The sequence below is a fragment of the Lagopus muta genome, chromosome 23 (genome assembly GCF_023343835.1).
Source record: "Lagopus muta isolate bLagMut1 chromosome 23, bLagMut1 primary, whole genome shotgun sequence".
NCBI lineage: Eukaryota > Metazoa > Chordata > Aves > Galliformes > Phasianidae > Lagopus > Lagopus muta.
Genome location: NC_064455.1, coordinates 5,369,912 through 5,382,849, shown reverse-complemented (window position 1 = coordinate 5,382,849; position 12,938 = coordinate 5,369,912).

Sequence of the window (12,938 nt, the reverse complement as noted above, 5' to 3'; positions counted from 1 at the left end):
CCTACAGTAGGGGAATAATGAATCTGGTCATTTTTGAGTCTGCGTGGAAGGCAGATCGTGCTGAAGGCAGCTGGCTCTGGCTTTTGCCTTCCCCTCGCAAGCTAGAAGCTGATGCTGTAGCTGTTTCTGCAATGGAAATGGGTGTCTTTAGTATGATGAAATAGTGGGCAGGTGTTGGGGGTTTGGTTGGAGGGAAGGCGTTGAGTTGGGCTGGTAACAAAAACCCGGGGCCTTCTGAAGAACAGTAAAATTAAATAGATTTTACATGCTGTATGTATAACTGTGCATTCTTCCCCTTAGCTTTTACTCTGATCTATAATGTACTAATTATCACCTACTATGACTGCAGCCTTAATTGAGGGAAGAATACTGGGCTGTCATGCAGCGTAGGCACAGATGAGTGGGGGAACGGGCGGCTGGGTGCAGCAGGCACAGCCTTGGTTCAGCATTTGGATGCAGGGCAATAAAGTTCTTGCAGTAAAACGTCTCTTCCCTCTGGCTCTTAATAAATTTATTGCAGGTCATCAACATTAATTGCTCTTCTTTGGTCTCATCCACAAAGGCCTTCGGACCGGTTTGTCCGTGCCCCCCTGTTCCTAATCATCCACAGTGCGACGCGGCTGGAGCTTGGTGGTGGCTTTGCAGCTGCTGGGAGCTGCTGTGCTGCCTTGGAGCAGTGCTGAGGAGAGAACTGTCTTCTTTCTTTGAAATGACTTCTTCAAAAACATCATCATCCTCGTCTTTGGCAGCGTTCCTGAGAACTGTCAAAGGTTTTTGGTGCAAACCTGCTGTTGTGCCCTGGACAAAACCAGGCCCTGTGCTGCCTGCAGGTGTTGGACGGGGTGCATTGCCTTGGGGTGGCCATCAGTCAGTTTGCAGTGCTGCACCCCGGCCGGTTCCCCCCCCATTGCTCAGTGCTGCTCAGCTGAGATGCATTATTTATTGAAATGGCATTAAGGTGCTACTTTCTGCTGTCGTAGATATCAATCCAATCAACTTTCTTTGCTGCCATCACAGAAATATGTTGCTAGCAGCCTGGAATCGCCTTCCTAGCATTTATCAGATTTTCCCACCAGTGTACTAGAACAAATTTCTGGTCCCTGTTGGCAAGGAGATAATAAAGCACTTTGACCACGAGGCTGGAAGCAGCGGCTGTCGGGTTGTGTCTCTCTTGCAGTGAGGATGGCTTTGTGCAGCATGGTGGTTTTGTTGTTCCTTTGGGGATTTTTAACACCAGGCTCTTGCTTTGTCTTGTCAAGTTCTTACCTCTTCAGTTGCTGTGCAGTAAAGGAACATTTTCTCAACCGAAGGCTCATCACTATAAAAATACCACCGTTCCAATTGCACTGATGGTGTTTCTGTATGATGGGAGCTGCTCGTTTCTCTTGGTAATTCTTTTCACTCCTATCTAGGTAACTTCAGTTCCTGATGTGTGCTTTTAATGGGGATCGCTCTTGCTCATGTGCCTGCTCATATCAGTGTTCCTTCTGGAGCAGCTAAGAATAAGCAGAAATGGAGTGACTGCATGGATAGGAAACTGTTGGACTGATGGTCTGCTCTTCTATCGTAGTGCAATTCTAACTAACAAGTTACAAAGCATTTCCTGTAGTTCTGGGTAGTGCTGCTGGTGGGACCAAGCAAAGGAAGCCGTCTCACCGAGCTCACCTGGCAGTTGGTGCAGATGCTGATCACTGCCTGCATTCTGCTTCCCAGGCCCTGGGCTGGAGAGCACAGAGCAGAGCCTGGCTGGGGGCGGCCCTGTGTGAGCACAGCCTGCAGTGTGGGGCAGCTGGGCTGGGAGCAGGGCTCCTGGAGAGGTGGCTGTGGGTGAGACACAGAGCTCGGGGGGCTTTATTTGGGCAGCGGCTGCGGTGATGCTGGCAGGGTGGCTGGAATTGGAGGTGGCTGTGACTGTGCCCTTTCTTTCAGGGCTTAACTTTGTAGATGAATGCAAATGAGGGACGCCGAGAGCCAACGGTGGAAGAAAATTCCTGATCCAAACCTGTGGAGGAATAAGAAGAGCTCCAGTGAGAAAAGAAATGGGTAAGCAGTTGCTTCTTCTCTGCCTGGTGAGGGAAACCGAAGGCACAGAGTCGTGCCGTGACTCCTTTAGGGCTGTGCACTGTATCAGCAGCAGGCACAGAGCGGGTCCAGGCCGTCCTCCTGTGCTTCTTGGTGCCGCTTTGGCCTTCGGGGAGCCTTTGCTGAACGCTGGGGCTGCAGCCCTTCATTGAAGGCTCTCCCCGTGCTGAGCGCCCTGCAGGGATGTGTGTGTTGGAGCAGCCCTGTGCTCCTGGTGCTGCTGCTGGTTGTGGTGCTGCAGAGTGGGGCACAGCGTGGTGCTCTGCCCGGCAGGATGTGATCTTTGGTGAGGCCAGCGTGCTGAGCTGCTGACCTTCCTGGGCTGCTGTTTTGTCTCTGATTTGTGTTGTCCTTGCTACCCAAAAGGCTGCTGTCTTGTGGGCTCTCTGGGTGCTGTGGTCTTGCTGGTTATTCCAACTGACCAGACTCAGTGCTTTGAGGTACCTTGAGCTGCAGTAATTCTCTGTGCAGCCTGAGTCTTCTGCCACTTTGTCTGTGATTTATTGCCATTTCAAATTTCAATTTACAGCAGTGGAAGGGGAGAGGACACTTGTGTGAAATATAAACAGCTTTAGGACCGAAATAAGAAAATTCTCCTAGAGAAAAAGACAGCAGAACCCATCAGGCTGGGGCTGAGCGGGGCTGGGGGAGATGTTCATGCAGCACCAGAGGGTTCTTGATCTCAGGGCTGCCTGCGAGCTCAGGTAGGAGAGCAAAGTGCTGGGAGAGCAGCAGCCTCCTGCTTTTCTGAGAATGACGCAGGGATCGATTTGTTCCTGCAGAACGCTTCAATCCTGTCCTTCCAGCATTTGGCAGGGAGGGGAGCGTCTGTTTTGCTGGAAGATATTTCAGCAGTCCTGACACGTGCTTTTGTGCTGCTCGGGGGCAGCGAGCCAGTGGTGGGCGCAGGGAGCTGGGTGCAGGTCTGTGGGCTCCTGGGGCTGTGGGGGCTGCCTGGGGGGCTGGAGCTGTGTGGGGCACCTTCTGTGTGACCGGAGGTGGGGTGGCTGTGGGGTCTGTGCAAGCTGTAGGTTTCTGCCCTTCACTCCTTAGGCATTGAGAATGAAGTGACTGGTTGTGAAATGTGGTCAGGCTAACAGGGAGAAAAACCTGGAGGAAGAGCTGCAGAATGCACTTCTTTCTAATTGCTGCCTCTCTTCACAGCTGTTAGCGAGGCTGCCCCGTCTGTTTGCAGTGCCTGGGACAGGGACCTGGTGGGCACTTCTGTGTGTGATGCTCATTCACATTGCAGGTGTCTCTGCAACCGGGATTCCGAGTCAGGATTCCGAGCGAGGCCTCGTGGTGCAGCCACAGAGTGGGGAAGGGAGGGGGAAAAAGAAGATTCCATAAAAAAAAATGTTGTCAAGGAAACTGCTTTCACAGTCCCACTCTGTGCAGCCAATAAGGCACAAAGAAAAGTCTCACCACGCAGAGCTGCGTGCAGCACGGGCTAGGCTCCACAAACGTAATTGAGACAGCAGGAATTCAGTGCTAACTACAAAGCCTTGTTTTGATTACCGTGTGGACTCCATCCCAACCTACTGTAGTCGTTCTTTGTGCCTCCGTTAATGAGCCAGCCTCGCTTTCCTTTCTGTAAAGCTAGCCAGAAATTTTAAGTAGGAGAGGGGTCATGGGGAAGGTGTCAGAAATGACTGCAGGCTTGCTTTTGGTAGCAGTATTCTTCCTGCAAGGATAATTACTTAAAGCGAGACGAATGCTCTGCATTTCAGTTAACTCCTCTCCAGCCTACATTAAATCCATTACGGGATGCCTTACGTCTGACATTTGCGTCTTTGTCCTTAATGATGACAGTAAATCTAAACACCCCAGGAGGGCTGCGCAGCGCTGCCAAGGCTCAGCCTGCTGCTGCTGCACGGCCGCACCGTCGCCCCGCGGCTGTGAGCGGCTCTGCTGGGAGCAGGATGGAGCCGGCGTCTCCCACACGCTCACATCGCGGAGCTCCGAGTGACGCTGATGAGCCGCGGTTGCTGCCTGGTTACTGGGTAGCAGCACTGTCCCAGGTGGATCCGTCGGAGGTAATTCATCACACGGCTTTCGTGTTTGTGTTCTGCTGAGCCGAATCCAAGCCTTCCACTTCTTTCGGGACCTCAGTAAGAAATCAAAGCGAGGTTGCCAAAGGGCGGCAGAATTAAACTGTTGGCCTTTGCTTGGCTTTAAGTGATGCTCACAGCATTGAGTCTTCTGGCGAGAGCCGGGGTGGGAGGCAGCTCTGGGCAGCTGTTCTGCAAACAGCACTTGTGTCTGTCTGCCTTCTGCCCCATGGCTGCGATGGCTGGCAGCCCCAGCGCCTCAGAGCGCAGCCATGCGTTCAGCTGCTGCAGCCTGAAGTCCCAACCAGCTCTGCACTTCTGGGGCGCTTCCCTTCTGTCCCTGTTGCTGAGGATCCTGCCTGAGCTCAGCTGTCTGCAGGGGTTCTGCTGCCTGCCCCCAGGAGTTCCGTTCCTGGGCACTGCGGTGCCAATGGGGCGAAGAGGGGCTTCACCATGGGGCTGGCTGCTGGCACTGCTAAACCAAGCAGGTCTCCAAGCCGGGGCTGCAGCACTGAGAGATGAAATGCCACCTTTCCTCCTGCTCTCATGTTTATGTATTTGTGCTGTATGCGCTGCCATTACTCCACCTGTTTGATGATAATGTGTGTTTGGGATAGAGCAGCTGCTAAAGTGGCACGCGGGGCGGATCGCATCGGCAGGTGACATTTTTCACTGGGTTTATCTTCGCCAACAAGCTGGGCCTGCAATAAAGTGGCTGCTCCTTCATTTACCGCAGGACAAAGCTGCCATTATTCAGGGGCAGAAGAAAGCGAAGCCCCAGGAGATGAGCGGGGTGTGTGTGATATCCTGCCGCCTGCGTGCAGGCATTAATGCGAGAGCTCAAGGTCAAAGGCTGCCCGGCTCGGGAGGCAGGAGGGGCCTTCAGAAGGAAGAACGGTTTATTTCTTTGTCTCGTGGAGTCATGCATCAATTATCCGTGGCGTCTGAAAGCCTGGGGAGGGAATAGATTTGCTGCTCTTTCAGGGAGTTCTGTGTGTGCTGCTCGTTTGCTGGGCAGCAGATTCAGACTGCATGGCTCAGCTGGGGCCTGAAAGCAGAGGCATGATGCAGCCCACGAGAGGGGAAACCTGGAGGGCAGCAGCTTTACTTTCGGTCTCGGGTGGTCCTTCTGTCTTTCATGAGGCAAATGGTGCTGATAATGTGAATTAGGGAAATGTGCTGCACGCCGTTCTAGAGGGACTGCTGAGAAATTGAAGAAGAAATTACCAGTCCTGTGTGACAGAGTTGTGGCAGGCTTTAAATATCAGATCAGTTCTGGTCTCCAAGATCTAAAAGCGATTTCCTTGTGCTTTTATGTTTGAAAAAAAACCAAAACGGAGCCAAACCTGCTCGTCCCTGCTGCAGTGTTGTATCATGACAGGACAGCTTTCAGCCTGCTGCCACCCCGCTCCCAGAGGAGGGAGCTCAGTGCTGCGTGTGAATGCAGCTGCACCCCCTGTGATAAACCTGGGGGAGAGCCCTCGCACCACCCAGCAACCAGCACTGCAAAACCCATCCGCGGCAGGAAGGCACAGCTACAGGAGTTGGAATGGAAGCAGCTTTCTGCTGAGCACAGCAAGAGCTGAGCATCGTCTCAGCCTCCATCCCGAGGGGAATCCCGTGCTGTTGTGCTGTACAGGAGTCCAGCTGTGCAGTGCAGGTGGACCTGGGCTGCACTGCAGGTGTTGCAGCCTGGCTGGGGCTCTGGGGCTGCAGGGGGACGGAGGGGCCCTGAGGCAGTCCCTGGCTGGGATAACTGGGGGCTGTTTCCACCTCCGGATCAATAGCAATCAGCTCTTTGTTTAGAGGAGAAAACGTGTTCTGTTGTCTGAGTCCTCAGCAGTGAGCTGATTAGAGGAAGCAGTTGTGCAGCATGAAAGGATGCCTCTCAGCAGCACAGCACGTGGGTTTGCTTTGCTGCCTGCAGTCCATGCGCATGCTGCTCACCTCGCTCCACCACAGCATCAGAGCACACTGCTTTCCTCCCTGCCCCGTCCTGCTCAGCACGTGGAGCCCAGCTGTCTGCAGTGCCCTCGCTGTCCTCCGTCCAGTTAGCAAGTTTTGGCAAGGGGGATAAATAGAGACCAGCCTCATATTGAAAGTGCAATAACACAGAAAGCAGTCGTGCTTGGATTCGGGCACGACTTTGAGGGCTTCTGCCTGCTGGGCTTAATGCAGCAGGGAGCATCTCCTAATTGATGGCAGCACTGCTGCTCTGGAACTCCGACAGGGAGCGCCGATAGCAGGTCGATACGTGCTGCAAATGGAGCAGGATTGGACCTGTTGCTCCTCAAGACCTCCAGTGACAAGTGGAAGGAATGTCTGCAGGCTGGGGAAGTGACTTCCCAGCTGGGCAGTGCCCTGCACTGAGCGCTGAGCGCCGTCCCATTACCGCGCTGCCGCTGTCACGCTGTGTCTCCACGCCTCATAAAGCTTCTATCATCAGCTCGAGTCCTCATGGCTGCTGTGTGGCTGAGGCAGAAAACAGATGAGAGCAGCTGTGGGAGCTGAAGGCTGAGGGAATTCCTGCTCCGTGGAACCCAGCGCTGCTCTCCAGTGAGAGGAGGGCAATAAAGCATCGCAGTTCAGTGTGAGACAAAGGAGGGATTCTGGTTGGATGCCTTGGCAGAAGTCAGGCAGGAAGTGATTCTTATTCCCTTGACGAGGATGTTCCAAGGATAACAGTGATGCTGAGGGCAGCAACCTGCAGATCTTTGCTGTAACACTAACAGTACGCACAGCCCCCATCTGGGGATGTCCCCTGTTGGGAGGGCTTTGCTGGGTGTGGGAGGCACAGAGCTGCCCTGGTTCTGCGCTCCTTCTTCCTCCGGGCTCCTGAAACCCATTAAAAGCCCACAGTGCTTCTCACATCCCGTGGTTGTGCTTCATAGAACGTGCTGAGAGGGTGAGCATCTTCAAGGGTGCTGGGAATGCATTCTGGAGAGTTTTAGGGCAAGGGCGATTGGGCCACAGGGAAAAGGTCCTGGCACCGCAGTGGTGAGCTCTGCCAAGATGGGAATCTGCCGTTTGAGGAGCCATTCCTACCCAGTTCTCCCAGATTCCTGGGGCAGACTCACCAACCTCCCTGCCCCTGCTGTGGGATGGGAGCAGCTCCCCAGGGAGCGCCCTGCAGCTGCAGGAAAGTTGGGCCTTTTATTCTTGTTTTTTAGGAGACTGCTGATTGCCTTTTAATTAACAGCAGGCAGTGTGTTTGTTCAGCATTTGGGAAGAGTCCAGACGAGCTGTTTTGCCCCAGGGCTCGGATGCCGTGTGTGGGGATCCGGGCACGGCGCTGCCTGTGTGCGCATGGCGCTGCTTCCATAGCAGGCTCTGAAGGTTGGCCTCGATAATCTATAAATAAAGAGGGAGCTTCAGCGGGGTCAGAAACAAATCTGTGACACTTTGCATCAGCGGGGAGAAAACAAAATTCCGTCCAAGGTTTTATTCAATAGAGAAACTGATAATAAACCTTCCAGCCTCCAAACCGGCCGTTGCCGTGGCAACCAACGTGCTGGGATGCAGGATGGATGCGGAGCGGCGCCGCTCGGCGGCTTCGCCAGGGTGACAAAGGGACGTGAAGCTGTGACACGTGGGGGCTTTGCTCTTGGACAGCCCAGGTTCAGCTCAGCCCGGGGAAGGGGAGATGTGGGCAGTGCTGGTGGGGGTCTGAGCTGGATGAGGTGGGCTGTCACTGTGCACGGCCATCCTGACAGGAAAGGGGAGGAAGGGGGTTCAGCAAGCAGCCCACGTTGGTTCCATTGCTTTCTGTTGTTTTCTCCGCCGTTGACAGGTGGGTGCTTGTTTATAAATCTGGTTTCTCCTCCGGAGCCGACAGCAGGGAGCAGGAGGCGCTGCCTTTGTGTGTCACCTGCTCAGTGCTTCACACCATGCGCCCTGCAGGACACAGGACAGAAAACGAAAGCTGTGTGTTGAGCAGGTTGGATTCCTGCCTTGCAGGGGACGCTGCAGCTCTCCCTTCTGGGTGTGCTGATGGGTGCGGCGGACTTTCCTGGTCATTATTTCATAGCCTGCGGGGCTCCCTGTGACAGCCGTCACCACTGTCCTCGTCGGGCTGGGAGAGGAGATCTGTGAGCTCCCAACGCGCGGCAGGAAAAGCGCTGTGCAGAGCGGCTGCTTTGTCTCCTGCAGAGGCAGGCGCCGTCATCCAGCCAGAGTCAGGAGGGAGAGCAGATGGTGACCTGCTTTCGCCAGTGAAAGAATGAGGCTGGGAAGACACCGTGGAAGAGAGGGCGCGGGGAGGAGGCCCTGCGGAGCCGTGGCTGAACGAGGCTTTGTTTCAGCTGGGCCTGGTGCGAGGCTCTGCCCACCCCAGGGAGGCAGACGTCCCACGGCGAGGGGGTGATGGTGCAGCGTGGGTCTCCTTCATTTTAACCCACAGTGCATCGCCTGTGTGTGCGGTGGGATGGGGAGAACGCTGTGCAGCTCCAGTCGAACTCCTGGAGGCGCAGGCTGCCCCAGGTAGAGGCACTGCTGACCTCAGCCCGTCCTGGTAGGGATTTGCCCAAAGCAGGGGATGAAGATGTTTTCCCCTCGTTTTCCTGCGCGCTGTTAGCTATTGCAGGATGATTCACTGTTATGCATACAAACATATGCTTCTTCTTGGAGTGTTGCTAATTTCTTGGCTTCGGCAGCTTCTTCGGGGAGTTTGGCCACGGTTGGTTCGCGTCGAGTGAACAAGTGTTGTTAATGCCTATCGCTCTGTGCAGGGCTGTGCTGCGGGGGAATTGCGGTTGGAGCTCCATCCCTGCTCAGGGTTCACCTGATGAAGGCTGCAGGTGATTTCTGCTCCTGCAGAAGGTGGCAGAGCGGGTCAGCATGGAACTCCAAAATCACCTGAGATGTGGAGCTGCCCGAGTCGCTGTGGTGAGGGATTTGCTGCCTTTTGAAGCCGTTTGGGGGCTCTGTCCCTTGCAGTGACACGGAGGGGAGCAGGGAGGCATGGCCGTCCCTTCCCAGAGGGGATTCTGAAATGATGGAGGAGGGAATGGATGCTGATGGATGAATGTGTCACCCCACGGTGGCTCATCCAGATCTGTCCCAGGTCCTGTGTGCAGCAGGAGGCTCCCAGGTGCTGCCTGGAGGAGGGCAGGGGCTGCTTCCCTGCACTGCTGCCGTCCGGTGGAGCCCTGGGGAAGGCTGGGCAGGGGGAGGGTCCTGTACAGCAGGAGGGCGCTTGCACACATCGGGGTTTGGGAGTATTGGCAGGAGGGAGAGGTTCTTTGCAGGCTGGAGAAGCTATTTAAAGAGGGCTGGGGTGAACTGAAGTGTGGCCGCACAGGGAGATGGAATTCACAAGAGGCTGAGGAGCGTTACAGTAATTAGGATGGGATACAGGCAGGAGAGTGAGTCACCCAGAGATTAGCTAAATCTCCACAGGATTATTATTATTATAAGGGAAAATCCTGCAGATGCTGGATTTCAGCAGCTTGAGAAGTCACCTTCAAAGGGGGACTTTCCAGGGCACTGACCTTGGAAAAAATGGCTCTTGGCTTAATGGGGATTTGGGCTCAATGCTGGGCTGGCTCAGGGTGCCAAGCAGCTGGGAGTCACCCGGAAGCTTTGGGTGCAGGGCTGGGAGGTGACCCTGTCCCTAAAGATCCCCATCCCGTGTTTTCCTCTCCTGAATGTCTGCTGTGACACAAGGGGAAAACTGCTGGCCATGCTGTGGGTGATGGCCTTCTCCCTGGGGTGCTCCTCATCCCGGCTCCTTCTGGCCGGGCCGTTAACTTCCAGCACATGAAACGGCTGTGAGCTGGGCGGCACTGCGGGGCGGCAGCTCCAAGGCACGAGATCTGCCTCTGTGTTCTTTCCTTCTGCTGGCAGGCTGTCGGGATCCTCCGTGCCTTTTGATGAACGGCGCAGGGAGGAAGGAGGCAATTGGATTACGGAGATCCCCGCAGCCTCTACAGAAGGGCTGCACTGTGATGGATTTCGCCCTGCAGGCGGGTGTTGGAGGAGGGCTGCCGTTCAGCTCTCTGCTGTTAACCCCTCTCCTTGTCCCAGTAAGGCTGTGGATTAGCCAGGTTTAGCCTGGCGGGGCGGGGAAAACCCCGTGCTGTTCTCCTGCTCGTTTCCAGCCCTGTGCTGGGTGGGCTGAAGGCTCCGCTGAGCAGCAGCCGTCACTTTGGGTTGAGGCTGAGGTCTGCAACCCCGGCCCAGAGGTGCCTTCCTGGCAGCGATCCTTTGGTGCTGCGGTGCTGCAGCAAATCGTGGAGCATCCTCAGGCAGCTGTCGACCTCTGCCTGCCGCTCCTGTCCCTCCCAATTAGTAGGGCCTCGTTAGCACTGCTGTGAGTGCATCAGGGCTGCCGTGCTCCAGGTCCATCGCAGCACAGAGCACTGCACCGAGCCCAGGGCTTCTCAGTGCAGCTCTGCAGCAGCACAGGGGTTGGGGAGGGGATTTCTGTGCTGGTTGGGGTCTCAGATGGCCCCACATCACCCTGCCCCACCAGTGGGGAGGCGATCGGTGCTTCCCTCCTGCTCTGCCCCAATTCCCCATGCCCTGGACGAGCAGCAGCCCCATCTGTAGCGCAGGCCCTGGGCTCGCTCTGAGCGGATTAGACCTTAATCCTAAAAAGATAAAGCAGTGCTGAGGGACCATGGGGGGGTTCTCCAGCCTGGGGAAAGGGAAGAGCTCCCCCACAACAGCACCTGGGGCTTGGGCAGCAGGTGATGGTCCCAGCCTGCTTACAGTGAGAGCGGTCATTGCGTGCACCGTGCCGCCGCTGTGCCGTTAATGAGCTGGCAGTGTGAGCCATGGCTGCAGCTCTCCAGCAGTAACGATTTTCCTCTGCTGCCCACACCGATGTGGAAGGAAGGTTTGGGGAGGTAAAGATTTTAATTGGATGCTCGCGCTCTGAAATGCCTTCAGTAGGAGATCAGAGCGGCGCTGGCCCCGTGCTCTTGCTCAGAGCGTTCTGTGTCAGGGGAGGGGAGCTGAGGTCTGTGGTTCTGTGTTTTGTTGGGGTGGAGGCAGAGGTGCCTTCAAAGGGAGCCCCGTGCAGGGCAGGGCAGAGTGAGGCTGTGTGCTGAGCTGGGGAGGGCAGAGCAGCTCATGGGTGGCAATGGTGCACAGCATGGTGATGGCTTTTGTGGGAGCTGCGTGCAATTAGCAGGCGAAGTCTCACGTCTGATGCTGCTCTCCTTAAGCGTGAAGGCAGTGAGACCTTGTTTGGGCTGTGATTGCCTTTCCGTGGCACGGAGCTGCTCTGCAGTGCACACAGCAAAGCTGCTGCTCGCTCCAGGGGAGGTTGGTGCGCCTGGAACAAACCCAGAGCTTCAGTGCCATCCCTCACAGAGGGGGCCTGGCTGCGTCCTGCCCCAGGATGGAGCTCTGATGGGGAGCCCTGAGCGGGGCTTTCAGTGGGCAGGTTGTGGGTATTTCACTTCCCACTGTTTGCTTCTGGTCTGAGAAATGCGAAGCGCGTGCCCCAGCCTGCAGGAAGGCCGCTTAATAAATGTCAGAACTAAATAATAGAGATTAATAGCAATAACAACCTTGGTGCTGTGTTGCATGCATCGGCCTTGGGTAAATCTGAAGGGCACCACATAAATAACAGCGATAATCTCGTGTCGTTTTGCTCCTCTGGCTTTAAAAGCAGGAGCTCAGGAGGCGCTCTGGGCAGGTGTGAAGGGTGGGCATTGAGATGTTGGAGCTGTGAGCAAACCTGGAGCTGCTCCCAATGCCTGGGGAACGGAGGGGCGCAGTGCTGAGATGGCTGTGCTGTGCTCTGCAGCTGCTGTCTGTGATCAGTGCGAGCTGCTGCCCAGCTTTACTTTTAGCTGTGGTCAGCTTGGAGCTGCATCCATGTGTTTGGGGTGGGTTGCCCCATTGGTGGCAGCTCGGGAAGGAGGAGGGTTCCCTTTGTGGAGAGTTGGGCTCAGAACCCTCGTATCGCTGCTGGTGCAGGCGGGGTGGGAGCAGGGCGGCTGTGCAGCTGTGGGATGCCTGCAGGATCCTGTGCCCCAGGCAAGGGGACAGCGTGGGGGACCCCAAGGGAGAAGTGGCCTCTGTGCTGGGTGCCCCGTGTGAGCAGCCCTGGGAATGGCAGCAGTTTGCTGCCCTCTAGTGAAGCCCAACCGCCTGCCTCCTTCCGGGGGCCCCGTGGCACCGCCGTGTCCTTTTGGGGTCCCTCAGACCTGGGCACGTCCCTCGGGACCCCCCCTCCTTGCAGCCATACGGTGGGTTTTGCTGCTGTCCTCTGCAGGCTCACCACAAACCGACCCAAAGCAGCTGGCATTGCCTGCAGCACGGCGGGACCCTGAGCTGCTTTGGGTGCCCTCTGCCCTGCCCTGTGCCACGGGGCTCAACCCTCATTGCGCCCCGCCCTGGGGATGCACTCCTGGTGCCACGCACTGACGAGACGTTTGCTCTGACCTCTGCCCGGGCAGCTGTTGCTGTGTGTAAATAATACAAATCAATTAGCAGGAAAATCAAAGCCAGGCACACTTATAATTAGATAATCCACCAGCCCCTGATATAATTAATTACGTTAATAGGGCTGCCCGCAGTGTGGAAGCGGGCGTCCTGCCCTGCTGTGGGGGATCTGTGTGCATCCCTGGGGGGCTCAGCCCCATCCTGACCGCACCAGGGACGTCCCAGCGCCTTTCTGTGCTGTCCTGGCTGCCCGGGCCGAGCTGGATCCAATGGTCCTGCGTGGCCGTGCTGGGGACGGAGCTCGGATGGCGCCGGGGCTGGGAGCAGAGCCTGGGGCTGCTGCGCTCTGTGGGTCTGCACGGCCCCCGGGGTCCCGGCGCCGCTGCCCGGCCACGGCTGCTCTGATCC